The sequence below is a fragment of the Pseudophryne corroboree genome, chromosome 8 (assembly GCF_028390025.1).
Source record: "Pseudophryne corroboree isolate aPseCor3 chromosome 8, aPseCor3.hap2, whole genome shotgun sequence".
Taxonomy (NCBI): domain Eukaryota; kingdom Metazoa; phylum Chordata; class Amphibia; order Anura; family Myobatrachidae; genus Pseudophryne; species Pseudophryne corroboree.
Window position 1 is genome coordinate 199696683 of NC_086451.1, and position 14371 is coordinate 199711053.

Here is a 14371-nt window from a genome sequence, read left to right on the forward strand (position 1 = left end):
TTTTTATGAGTCAAAGGTTTAAGCTATAGGACCCGCTTGGCCAGGAGGGGAGTTCCAGGATCCGGCCAGTGACACACAGGATTTCAATGTAACACAGTGCGGCATAGCCTCACTGTGTGAACACATACATAGAAATATATGTGTTCACATTGAAATCCTGTTGTCCTGCCGTCCAGCCCAACTGCAGAATGCGGTGGGACTGCCACACATGTGTGGGTGCCTGCAAAGGTGCCCATGTGCACTCTCCTTCCGGCCAAGTGGGTTCCACTAATCGGAACCCACTTGGCCACTATGTGTGACCGTAGTCTTACTCCTTGCCCAGGGCAAACATGAGAGTAGGAATTTTAAAACTGTTGATATCATGAATGATGTCAACAGTAGTACATAAACACCCACACCAGGTTTTATCTAATGCTTGCCTGGATGGAACAAAGCCCACCTGGTCTATGTGAATCCCAGGAGATAAAGACATCCAGCCTGTTTGCTAATACTGTGGCAAAAATATTTAGGGCCATTTTCAGAAGAGAGATAGGGTGATAAAACAGACCTATGGATCTCTACCTGGCTTTGGGATAATGGTCATTTTCTCCTTGAGTGGGAGTAAGACAGATTGAATTTCTTTTAGTAAGGCATTGGAAACCCACCTCGGCCAGTGGCTTTGGGTCAGTTTTGTATGGGTTGCCTTGCTGCTAGAGTTTTGGTTAATGATTATATTACAGTACCTCTCTCTCTTAGTAGAGGTTCTGCACAGGGCTGTCAACTTTCTCCTCACTCTGTGCTTGCATTAAATAGTAGCAAAGCTAGTGTGGTCTACCACTGGGGTCTCTTATATGCTGATAACATGCTTCTGTTCCTGTCTGATGACTGAGTACTTGCAATGTCTCCTACAGGTGATTAATGCCTTTAGTGAATTTCTGATCTTTTAATTAACTGGTCCAAGTCTAGAACTTTTCCCCTTCTTGGTTTGTTTCCTTCACCCCCCTTCATGCACCTTGCAGTGGACTTTAAAATTTCTGCTTCTGAGTGTCTGGATCTCCCAATGCCCTGCTGACTACTGTATGAGCAATACAATCTTGACCTTATTTCTATTTAAACAAATGGCCTATGTTTTGAAAAAAGTGCCTTGTTAGTCTCTAGCCGCATAAATCTTTTTAATAGGATCCTAAGATACTTTACAAATATTCTCTTTTCTCTCCACCATGGCTAAAATTGTTGTAGCCATTATGTGGTTTGCTCCAGAGCTCCAATATATTTTTAAGAGGAAAGCCCTTGTTAATTATGTCTCTGTTAGTGAGAAACATAGAAATGCTCTCCCAAAGTATCACAAGATTTGGGATTGTTGGTGTCATTCTCCAATGATTTACAAAGGGAACCCCACTCTGGTCTTTTTTCCACACGTCATGTTTGCATGCTTTTCCACCACCAATAGTCTTAATAGCAGTATGAAATGATACCCGCTTATATGTACTTGGGCCTTTTTTCTATTAAGACCTTAGCCTTTTTGGTCCTCGTTAGCTCTCTACATACTCATGATTGTAATTTTGTTTTTTGCATTAACACCTTTTCTGCTTATACTTTGTTTTATTTCTTTGCATCTGTTTTAGTGTTTATTGTGTTTTTTTCTTTATTTATATTGCCAAAAATTTGCCAAAAAAAATACTTGTAAAAAAAATTATTGAAAAGAGAAGTTACTTCCGAGTGATCTGACTATGGATTTAGATGAATAACAGAGTCCAGCAGATATTTTAAAATAGTGGTAGAAAGATAAATCTTGCCTATTCTGGAGTATACTTTATTTGGGTAATCATGGGAGTTTTGGTAATAGGCATGCCAAGAGTCAAAGAGACGTGCATCTCAAAATATGTGTATTAAGGTGACTGGAGGTGTGTGATATAAGATCCCAGTGGTCGGCATGCCGGCGGTCACATCACCAACACCAGCATCCCAACCATGAGAATGCTGATAGGGGATGGGGTAATTATTGTACACCTCCCCTGACCCCTGCCTTAACCCTAATCTGCCTGGGGTGGTGGTTAGAGCTAAGATAGTGGGAGTGGTGGCTAGGGCCCAGGGAGTGGTAGACAGGGCTATGACTCTGGGGCATGGTGGCTATGGCTACCCCCCCCCCCCCCACCACACACACACACACACACACACACACACACACACACTCTCTAGGGCCTAACCCTAAACCCCTGGGTCTTAATCCTAACAGGGGCCCCAATTCTTACCCTTAGGATGTTGGAGTTCAGTGTTCCAGCGCCGGGATTCCGAGTGGTGTCAGGTTTCCAGCGTTGGTCACATGACCAGAGGCATGCCCAGTGCTGGGATGCTAACTGCATCCCACCTGGAAATATTGAGATGAATGTATGAAGCAGTGATAAGAGAGAAGTGAGCCAGTGGAAAAGTTGCCCATGGCAACCAATCAGCGTTGAAGTAAGATTTATAATTTGCATACTATAAAATTATACAGAGCAGCTGATTGGTTGTCATGGGCAGCTTCTACACTGGCTCACTTCTCCTCTCTTATCACTGCTTCATACATTTACCACATTATGAGAACTGAATGCACCATTGGAGACAGACCTGTCCAGAAGTTGGTCGATAGCTAAGTTGCAGTCACCACCAATTTAGAGGAGACACTGTCAAAATTTATGTAGCAAGGAAAAAACCTGACAATGAAGGCTGTTTGATTTGTATTTGGGGCATAGAGGGTTGCAAAAGAGACATCTAGATGACTTGATTTTCCCATCAGGGTGATGTAATGGCCATCCCTCTTGGACATAAATGGCCATTAGGAGATTGTGAAAGGAAAAAAATTGTGCAACAAGATAAGCAACCCCATTGTGCTTGGTGGAACTGTAGTATACCTTGGAAAAAGTAGATAGGGATCAAAAAAGTTTGACATCAAAGAGAGAAATAAAATTAAAGGAGAGGAAGTATGGATAAGGAAAATATGTCATAAGAAGAGGGTCCATAAGAGCCTGGCTGTAGGTAGAAAATGTACTAGAGCAGGGGTGAAACTGCTGGAGACAACGGAATCAGTTGCCACCAGGCTCAAGCCCTGAAGGGGGCACCTTCTCCATTGTCCCCTGTTCAGTGCCTGTGCTCCTCCTCTCCTCTGTCACCTGGCGACCTCTGTCATCTGGTGTGTGGGCTCTGCTGTGCTCTGGTCGCGGGCACCAGTCACATCTGATCACGGCCCAGAGCATAAGAGCCGGTCTGGAGCAGAGAGAGGACCCGGGAGAAAGTGCAGGAGCAAAGAAAGGCTGTCACTGTGCCTGTAGTGGGAGGTGGGAGAACAGAAATGCAGGATAGGTGTGATGAACAAGTACATTCTACTATGCAAGTTCAATGGGGGGCTGTTCTTGTGGTGGGTGGGGGGTTCTTGTTGGGGGTCAATCTATATTTCTGTGTGTTTGTATATATATATATATATAATACAGAATTTTACCCTTATCTTGCGCTATATACAGGGGCAGCACCTCTAGAATAATCCTACTGCTAGAATAGGATAACGAAAACCATATACCAAACAGATTCTGAGGGCGCACAAATATTATTAAAAATATGCTATGGTTCCATTCAGCTACTAAATCCAAATGCTAGTATTAAAATATTTTTTTATTGTACACTTAAACATACAAATTCATATAAAATATAAGGCAGTCAAACCAATAAGTGATATAGCATATTTGGAGGGTTGCCGTCTTTGGTGAAGAAGAAACACTCTGTAACCAATGCGTTTCATCCTTAAAAGGACTTCATCAGGGTAAAATTGGTTTGAAGCTGATATGGAACGAAGAGGAGAGAGGAGAGACAATATTCATAATCAGAACATATATTTTACAACATCATGAAAAAGGGAAAATTGGAAGAATATTCAACGGAACAATTTACAGAATCAAATATTTTTACATAATTTATTACACATAAATAATAACAATAGTATAGTCCAATTCCAAGAATACTAATTGAATAATTGAATAATTGATATTAGATAAAATGACAATATTTTCACAATCTCTATATAGGCAAAGAATACATATATGGTTGTATTGTTGACAAAAACACACAGAAATTGAACTGAACATAGGTATTTAGCAAAAATGCTCGATTGAATAGGTTCACACAAAAGTAGACTTAAATCATTGAGATATTTGACTCACAGAATGTTATTTTCTCTGAAGCCACCAACCCGTGGTGGTGCTGCAAAACCTATAATGTATTATATATATATTTATGTGTGTATATATATAGGCATACATTTGTGTGTACATATATATACAGTATATATATATATATATATATATATATATAAAGACAAGGTACTGCACGGTACTAGCGGACAATGGAGTCAGCTCCTGCCATGAAGGGGGCATCTCTCCTTCATTGTCGCTAGCTCCATGTGTCCACAGCAGCTGATGGTGTATAATGAGTCAGATTGACTCATTAAACACTGCTACACCCCTGCACCACAATTTTTTTTTAATGATGGTAGAGTAAAGGAGAGGGGGTTGAAGTAGGAGAGCAGGGGCCCACCCAGCAAAGGGGGGACGTGTGTTCTAGCACCTGTGGCTCTGGCAGCATCAGTATTAAGGTTGATGAGGTCAATCTTTACCCTTTAATTCAGCGGTTGCATGCTGAAATGAGGATCAGGATGGAGCTCAGCTGCCTGGCTTTGAGTAAACAAACACACTGGGGAAGCTGCAGTGAGTACCGAGGAGCCTTAATACTGTTCAAAGTGCTAACCCACTGCACTCTATCTATCTATCTATCTATCTATCTATCTATCTATCTCTATCTGACTATCTAATATTATTATTCTTTATTTATATAGCGCCACAAGGGACCTGCAGTGCCCAATTACAGAGTTCGTAAAACAAATAAGCAAGACAGGAAAATCTATATGTATGTATCTATCTATATGTATCTGTATTAGAGATGAGGTTTGGTTCCTGAGGAACTGAACCCTCCCAACCATTGTGATCCGAGCTGGGATCTGAGTCCGGCTCGGGACTTCCCATCTTACTCAGATCCCAAAATGGGGCTGAACATCATCTTCCCACTGTCGGATTCTCGATGGTTTTGAATTCTATATAAGTCCTCGTGCTTCGGCGCCATCTTCACTTTGGCATTGGAGAGTGTACTGGATGGTCGTGTCTGTCTCGGTACTGGGGGGCATGGCGTGGTGTGTTGCGGGTGAGGGTGCCCTGTGTGCTGTATCTAAAAAAGTGGTGCTCTCTGTCTGCTGTATCTGAAAAATGGAAGGTCTCTGTCAGCTGTATCTGAAAAAGGGGTGCACTCTCTGTTGTATCTGAAAAAGTGTACTATACAATTTTATTTATTTTCATAAGTACTGTGACACTGCCGGTCAGAAAGCAGTATATTATTTCCTACTCGTACATGTATTGTGTGATGCTGTTGGTATAGTAAACCGCAGTGTTTAATTATTACATACATTTCTGATTCATTTGTGCGAAACTGTCGGTGAAGTCAACCACAGTGTGTAATTATTATTATATACATTTCTGAATCATTTGTGCAATGCTGTCAGTGAAGTCAACCGCAGTGTGTAATTATTATATAAATTTCTGATTTATTTTGGTGAAGTCAACTGCAGTGTGTAATTATTATTATAGACATTTCTGACTCATTTGTGTGATGCTGTTGGTGAAGTCAACTGCAGTGTGTAATTATTATATACATTTATGACTTATTTGTGCAACACTGTCGGTGAAGGTCAACCCCACTTTGTGTTGATAGAAAGAAAGGCTAATACTAGTGCTGAAGCTGCTGCCACTAGTCATGACATTCACAAGGTAAGTCTGTCAACATCATCTGCTAAGGCAGATGTCCAGGGGCATAGAGGGCTTAAATCAGGGTATGTAAAATCATTTAATTTTAGAGTGGTAAAGAAAAACAAAAACAAAACAAAAGTTAGCTGCAGGTTAGCTGCAGAAGCAGTAAGGCAAACTGTGCACTCAGAATCAGAACCATCAGACATATAGCATTTAATATATTGACATTATGTATATGGGAGTGATACGAAATATAGTTGTCAATAGGTACGAAACCATTATTTTGGCTGGTGCATTATAATATGCACTGCTTAATACAGATAGAGGTTGAATCCGATGAGCATTTTGCCTCTTTTCAACCTCACTAACTAGGTAACATTCTTGAGGAACGTTTAGGGGCGCCACATAAGTTATGTGTGAGTCTGACATTTCTCACAGTGTCCTCATAGAGAAGCCTCTTTTATCTCCTTCCACCATTTCTGAACCATCTGCACATGTGGGGAGCAGTACAAGTAAAGATGGTGATGAATCTAATGAGGAGGACATAATACAAATTGAGAATTCATGTGTGGAAGTGGGACAGGATGAGGGGGATATGTGTGTACTATCTGACAGTGAGGATGTTGATGATGATGATGTTGTTTGTGTAAGTCAACCACCAGTGGCTGCGGTTGTTGACCATGATAAAAATAAAGCAATTGCTATGCCTGGGCATAAGGACAAAAAGCCATCTTTTGGGTGTGGGATTATTTTTACCCCAATCCTGCCAATGTTTATGAAAGCATCTGCTCCATTTGTGAGTCCACATTTAGTAGAGGTAGGAACTTTAGCCATTTAGGCACCTCCACCATGTCATTTGCGGTGAAGACTTGAAATTTATTGTACAAGATTATAATGTAATAAACACATCATCATCAACATCCTCAGAGTAATTACTTAACGGAAGAAGTCATTCCAAAAAATTGTTTTGTGGGGGCCCAAACAAACCTATCATTTCAACCACAAGTGATGGTCCCTGTTACTGAAATGATTGATTTGTTAAACTGTGCATGTCCTGTTTAATATATACAACATAAGGGTAGGTGGGAGGGCCCAAGGACAATTCCATCTTGCACCTTATTTCTTTGTGTTATGTGCTTATTGGAGCATTTTTTGGGCATAGTTTATAAAACTGCCATCCTGTCTGCCACTGCAGTGCCACTCCTAGATGTGCCAGGTTGTTGTGCCGCCCACTTCTGTCATTTAGCTTAGTCATACAGATCCTCGGTGCAACCTTTTGGCCTAAATTGAATAAAAGCAATACAGTGAGCTGTGAGATGTTCAAAATAGACTGGAAATTAGTGGAACTGAATGTTATTGAGGTTAATAATACTGTAAGAACAAAAACACCCCCAAATTCTGTGATTTTAGCTGTTTTTATGATTTATCTTAAATTAGAACCAAAACTATAAACACACAAGGCAGGTTTTGGCAAAACCAAACCAAAACACGAGTAAGTAAAAACCAAAACAAAAACCCCAAAAATGGGCAGGCGCACACCTCTAATCTGTATAGCTATCTAACGCTCTCTCTCTAATTGTCTATGGGGGGGCACCAACATTTATCTTGCCTCCATGGAGCTGGGACAAACTTAAACCACTGTACTAGAAACAGATAATCAATACAAAGAATGGGCAGACAAAATAGGTAAGAGAGGCGGGGCGGAACTTCTGGCAGTGCAGCCAGTGCATTGCACTGGGGTCCCGCTGCACTCGAGGGGCCCACAGCTGCCAGCATTACAATGAGTGACAATGACTCATTGTATCATGCTGCCGCGGCCGCCAGCTACACTCCCACCCGCTGCCCATGTCACACACAGACCAGGGGCACCAGCTACGCTGCCGCCCACTGCCCGCGTCACACACAGACCAGGCACTAGCTTCGCTCCCGCCCGCATCCCGTCGCCCGTGTCACACACAGACCAGGCACCAGCTACGCTGCCGCCCGCATCCCGCCGCCCGTGTCACACACAGACCAGGCACCAGCCAGGCTGCCACCCGCCGCCTGTGTTAACACAGTCAGCGCCTACGGCAGCCCGGCTGATGGGGAAGGAGGGGTCCTGGCCGGAGAGGGAGGAGGGGCCGTCCCTCCCTCATACAAACTTACTGGTGGTCTCACTGGCTGCTGCTGTAAGGATGGAACGCTCTCCTATCTCCTCCTCTTTCCAGCGCCTCCTCCTCCACACGTCCTCCTCCTCCTGCATTGTAATAAAATGCTGCTGCAAGCTGTCCATCAGGAAAGTGAGGAGGGGCAGCTAACTCAGCTCCTCCCCCTTCCAGTGTATATTCCACCCCTCAGCTTCCTCTCTCTCTCTATGTTTGGGTGCCGGGGATCTGACAGCATCACGCCAAGATCTCGTGGCCGTCCCCGGCGCCCACTGTCATAATGGGAGGGATGGAGGGAGAGGAGCAGGAGCATTCCCTATGTGCATCAACAGCCCCTGGTAGGAATTGGTAGGAATTAGGGATGTGCACCGGACATTTTTCGGGTTTTGTGTTTTGGGTTTGGATTCGGTTCCGCGGCCGTGTTTTGGATTCGGACGCGTTTTGGCAAAACCTCACCGAAATTTTTTTGTCGGATTCGGGTGTTTCAAAAAACCCTAAAAAACAGCTTAAATCATAGAATTTGGGGGTCATTTTGATCCCATAGTATTATTAACCTCAATTACCATAATTTCCACTCATTTCCAGTCTATTCTGAACACCTCACACCTCACAATATTATTTTTAGTCCTACAATTTGCACCGAGGTCGCTGGATGGCTAAGCTAAGCGACAAAAGTGGCCGACACAAACACCTGGCCCATCTAAGAGTGGCACTGCAGTGTCAGGCAGGATGGCACTTCAAAAAAATTGTCCCCAAACAGCACATGATGCAAAGAAAAAATGAGGCGCACCAAGGTCGCTGTGTGACTAAGCTAAGCGACACAAGTGGCCGACACAAACACCTGGCCCATCTAGGAGTGGCACTGCAGTGTCAGGCAGGATGGCACTTCAAAAAAATAGTCCCCAAACAGCACATGATGCAAAGAAAATAAGAGGCGCACCAAGGTCGCTGTGTGACTAAGCTAAGCGACACAAGTGGCCGACACAAACACCTGGCCCATCTAGGAGTGGCACTGCAGTGTCAGGCAGAATGGCACTTCAAAAAAATTGTCCCCAAACAGCACATGATGCAATAAAAAAAGAGGCGCACCAAGGCGCTGTGTGACTAAGCTAAGCGACACAAGTGGCCGACACAAACACCTGGCCCATCTAGGAGTGGCACTGCAATGTCAGGTAGGATGGCACTTCAAAAAATAGTCCCCAAACAGCACATGATGCAAAGAAAAAAAGAGGCGCACCAAGGTCGCTGTGTGACTAAGCTAAGCGACACAAGTGGCCGACACAAACACCTGGCCCATCTAGGAGTGGCACTGCAGTGTCAGGCAGGATGGCACTTCAAAAAAATTGTCCCCAAACAGCACATGATGCAAAGAAATAAAGAGGCGCACCAAGGTCGCTGTGTGACTAAGCTAAGCGACACAAGTGGCCGACACAAATACCTGGCCCATCTAGGAGTGGCACTGCAGTGTCAGGCAGGATGGCACTTCAAAAAAATTGTCCCCAAACAGCACATGATGCAAAGAAAAAAAGAGGCGCACCAAGGTCGCTGTATATATACTGGTGGTCACTGTCAGCAAACTGCAAAACTAAAATGCACCATTGGTATAGAATGTAGATGGATAGTATACTTAATGATGACACAGAGGTAGGCACAGCAGTGGCCTTCCGTATCGTACTGCTATATATAGTATACTGGTGGTCACTGTGTCAGCAAACTGCAAAACTAAAATGCACCACAGGTATAGAATGTAGATGGATAGTATACTTAATGACGACACAGAGGTAGGCACAGCAGTGGCCTTCCGTATCGTACTGCTATATATAGTATACTGGTGGTCACTGTGTCAGCAAACTGCAAAACTAAAATGCACCACAGGTATAGAATGTAGATGGATAGTATACTTAATGACGACACAGATGTAGGCACAGCAGTGGCCTTCCGTATCGTACTGCTATTTATAGTATACTGGTGGTCACTGGTCAGCAAAACTCTGCACTGTACTCCTCCTATATAATATTAATTATACTGGTGGTCCCCAGTCCCCACAATAAAGCAGCACACTGAGCACAGATAAGGAGTGTTTTTCAGGCAGACAACGTATACTGGTGGTCACTGTCAGCAAAACTCTGCACTGTACTCCTGCTATATAATACAGCTGCTCCCCAGTCCCCACAATTAAGCAGTGTGAGCACAGATATATTATGCAGCACACTGAGCACAGATATGGAGCGTTTTTTTCAGGCAGAGAACTGATAAAACTGGTGGTCACTGATCAGCAAAACTCTGCACTGTACTCCTCCTAACAGCTGCTCCCCAGTCCTCCCCACAATTAAGCAATAAAGCAATCAAGTTCAACAATAAACGGAGAGGACGCCAGCCACGTTTTCTCCCTATCATCTCCAATGCACGAGTGAAAATAGCGGTGACGCGCGACTGCTTATATAGAATCCGAATCTCGCGAGAATCCGACAGTGGGATGATGACGTTTGGGCGCGCTCGGGTTAGCCGAGCAAGGCGGGAAGGTTTGAACCTGCCTCGGACCCGTGTAAAATGGGTGAAGTTCGGGGGGGTTCGGTTTCCGAGAAACCGAACCCGCTCATCACTAGTAGGAATTAGTTGTTTTAAATGTCTTTAATTGTGTTGCATGTGTATAAACACAAATATATATGGTTTTGGCACGTGGAGGCGGCCAGTGCTGGAGTCAGATGTGAGAGCACTTTGTTCTGAATGACGGTCACTTTGATAAGCCAGTTTTTAAATTTAATATGTATGTGCATATCTTGAGTAAAGTATTCTATTTCTAAATTAGTGCACTATCTGCTCCCCTGGTTTAATTTAGGGTCATATGTTGCCCTTGGGAAAGAGGGAGCAGCGATGGCGGCAGTAAAGACTGGATTGACTGTAGTAAGGATTTTATTACAAGTAGAGTATCCCTTATCCAAAATGCTTGGGACCAGAGGTATTTTGGATATCGGATTTTTCCGTATTTTGGAATAATTGCATACCATAATGAGATGTCATGGTGATGGAACCTAAATCTAAGCACAGAATGCATTTATGTTTCATATACACCTTATACACACAGCCTGAAGGTAATTTTAGCCAATATTTTTTATAACTTTGTGCATTAAACAAAGTGTGTCTACATTCACACAATTCATTTATGTTTCATATACACCTTATACACACAGCCTGAAGGTCATTTAATACAATATTTTTAATAACTTTGTGTATTAAACAAAGTTTGTGTACATTGAGCCATCAAAAAACAAAGGTTTCACTATCTCACTCTCACTCAAAAAAGTCCGTATTTCGGAATATACCGTATTTCGGAATATTTGGATATGGGATACTCAACCTGTATTATATGGTGGCACTAGGGATCCACAGCGCCCATTATAGTTTATTAACAAATGAGCAAAACAAGAAAAAAAACACGTACAATTTGAGACTATATAGGACATGTACAAGGTATATACAGAAAACCAGGGGTTAGGTGCCATCAAAGGGAGTATTAATTTACTATGATTAAGATTTGCACAATGAGTATGTTGTATACAGGGCTGTTTCCTGCACATATAGCACCCAGTGTGGGGTGGAGGGGCCAAACGTTTCTAGCTGCAGCTGGCATGACATAAGCAGATGACAGCAGGGGTTGCTAGAAACGTCCTTGGTTTACACATACACACGTACTCCCCCATTAAATTATGTTTTTGCCCCTGAAAATTTCCACTGGTGACACTGGAGATCACTAGAATGACCGGTTATCCTGTGTCATTTGAAGCCCGTTACACTAAACAGCAGCAACGGCCACATACAGTGGTGACCTTCTCTACCCTCATCCATTGCCCTAGAAATGTTAAAGGTCCTTAGTAGTTACCAGAACATGCATGTAAAGAAGGAAAAGTATGACTCTTGTTTGGGCGCACTCTTATGTTAACTGTCTGTTAATTGATAAGTGAAGTGTCTGAGAAGTAATAATACAATCTTTATTTCTACTCTTTAAAATACATGGGGACTAAACAAGACAGGTTGGAGATGGAGCAAATCTGGATAGGTCAGCTGGAGAAAACGGTCTCCCAAAAAATGTTCAGATCTTAATTATTCCTAGATAAATGCATATCGGAAGTTAGCTACATACTATGCTACTTCCATCTGCCCAAGATCTGTACAAACTGTGTTTGTATTAATGCAGCCCTAATTGGGTTACAATCGTGAAGTGGGAGAGCCCATACACTTGGTAACACTTCTAATCAGTAACCTCTGTAATGAGTAAAGAGAATATAATAGGAGTAGGAAGATAAAGCATAAGTGGTGATACTGCTGTTGGTATAATTTCTACAGGAAAAAGAGTCTCCCTACTTCACTGGGTATTCCCTAGTGGTCGCCCGTCTAGGTACTGACCCAGCCCACCTGCGTTTAGCTTCCAAGATCGGACGAGATTGGGCGTGAACGTAGGGGTATGGTCGTAGGAAGGTTCGAACCTATAGTACCAATGAGAGTGCACCGAAATAGGAGGATTGATTCCTCCTCGGAAAGAGAATGCTAGGAATGCGTACTGAAAAAAGAGAAAGGTGACAAGAGAGTAAAAAGGTGTGAATCTGCTGTCCACGTTAGACCGAGGAAACGTGTCTCCTGGGGGGACACGCTCCTCTGAATCGTGGATGAGAGTTCACAGAAGGAAGAGCAGCAGGAAGAGATATATGTATACTTTTAGGATGGGAGGAAGTAAAGGCAAAAAGAAGGTTATTTACACATTACCAGTAGGTCCCCTAGGGGTTACCTCAGATGTTGGATTACTGCCAAATCCTGGTTCAAAGATACATCATAGTGACAGGTGTTTAAGACAAATATCCACCAGAGATGAAGATGGAGAAAATATCTTATGAGTGGTGTCAGAACATACGATATATATAACGTTACTTGTGCACTTTGGATTTACGTAGCATTAGACAGTTTGATGGACGAATTTGTGTCGTGCACCAGAACCTTAGATTTCACAGGTGATATGAGCAGAATGTCCCGTATCAAGACAAATCTTGGTCGTTGGCACAAGCCTATACATGAGGCAAAAAGAAAGAAATACCCCTGTACACTTCTCTCAATGGTGAAAGAACTTCACGGGAGCATGAAATACACAGTCTGAGATTACCTAGGGCAGAGTACATGCAGGATCACACCGCACCTGTCCTATTTACACTTGGGTGTGAAGAAAAAGTGTTGCACATTGTACTAAGGCAATGAGAGGACATGGATATGCCATGCTAATTAATTGAAAACACCAGCACTGTAAATACAGAGATTCTCTCTGTGAGCAGAAGGGGGCTTTGGAGATTGGAGCAGGTGAATGTTAAATATCACTCCTTCAGTTAGTAGACAAACAGGGTGCCTGCAAGGGATGCGAGGCCACCAATACCTGCCCCTATCACAAAGTTAGGCCTCAGATTACCTAAACTGCATTGGTACAAGTATTTTTGTTTTTTTAATTCTTCAGGTGAATGTCAAATACCACTCCTTCAGTTGATAGGCAGACAGGGTGCCCGCAAGGAATGCGGGGCCACCAATACCTGCCCTTATCACAAAGTTAAACCTCAGAGTACCTAAACTGAAATGGTACAAATATGCAATATGACTAGGCTGGAAGCACCAGCAATATAACTAAGAGCAATTTTTGCAAAAAAGCAAGGGTGTTCAGTCTTAGCAATAGAAATAGTGCAACATAATAAATAAACATCACCACTCCAAGTGTCAGACAGGTCGGGTGCTTGCAGGAAAACGCGTTTCACCCGGTCACGGGCTTGTTCACTTCCATTCTGAGTAGCTCCTTAGCATCTCCATAGCTGGGTGTTTAAAAACCCTGAGTAATTACTAGCAGCCAATAGCTGACCATGTGGGCGGATATGCATTAAACATCTGGTCCAATCCAGGGCCTTACAAATGAATCATATGGGCGGGTTACACTGGGCGAGGTAAGGTAGGCTGGGGAGGGCGGAAGTTGCACTTCTCACTTCCGCCCTGAGTGTGTTGCCAAATTGGGGACATGCATGGCGATATAGTCAGAAAACGGCGGGCTATAGCAGGCTGAGTGGGGTGGAGATTGCGGGAAATGTTCCCGTCCTGCTTGTGTAACCTAGTCTGAGCGGCCGCGAAGAGCGGCATAGCGCTGGTGAGTGTGGGCGGAAGCTGTCATCCGAACTTCCGCCCGCTCTCGGGATGTCCGGTTGCTAGGATACCCGCGTCTGGGTAAACAAAGCTGTAAGACTTCAGGAGGCCGACATGAGGTTACTGGAGTGCACTCGTGAATGCTAAAGGGCATTCAGGGAGAGGCCAGTATGCCCCACCCTCCGTATTACAAAGCTGTGAATGCTGATGTGTTTGCAGATTGCAGTTACATTTGTGAGCACAAACTGATATGTGAAGATAATA

At 43.4% G+C, this 14371-nt stretch overlaps 1 pseudogene; it reads right to left on the bottom strand.

Annotated features, from left to right (window-relative positions):
* Positions 1-12300: 12300 nt before the first annotated feature.
* On the bottom strand, positions 12301-12419 carry LOC134952492 (5S ribosomal RNA; annotated as a pseudogene).
* Positions 12420-14371: the final 1952 nt, after the last annotated feature.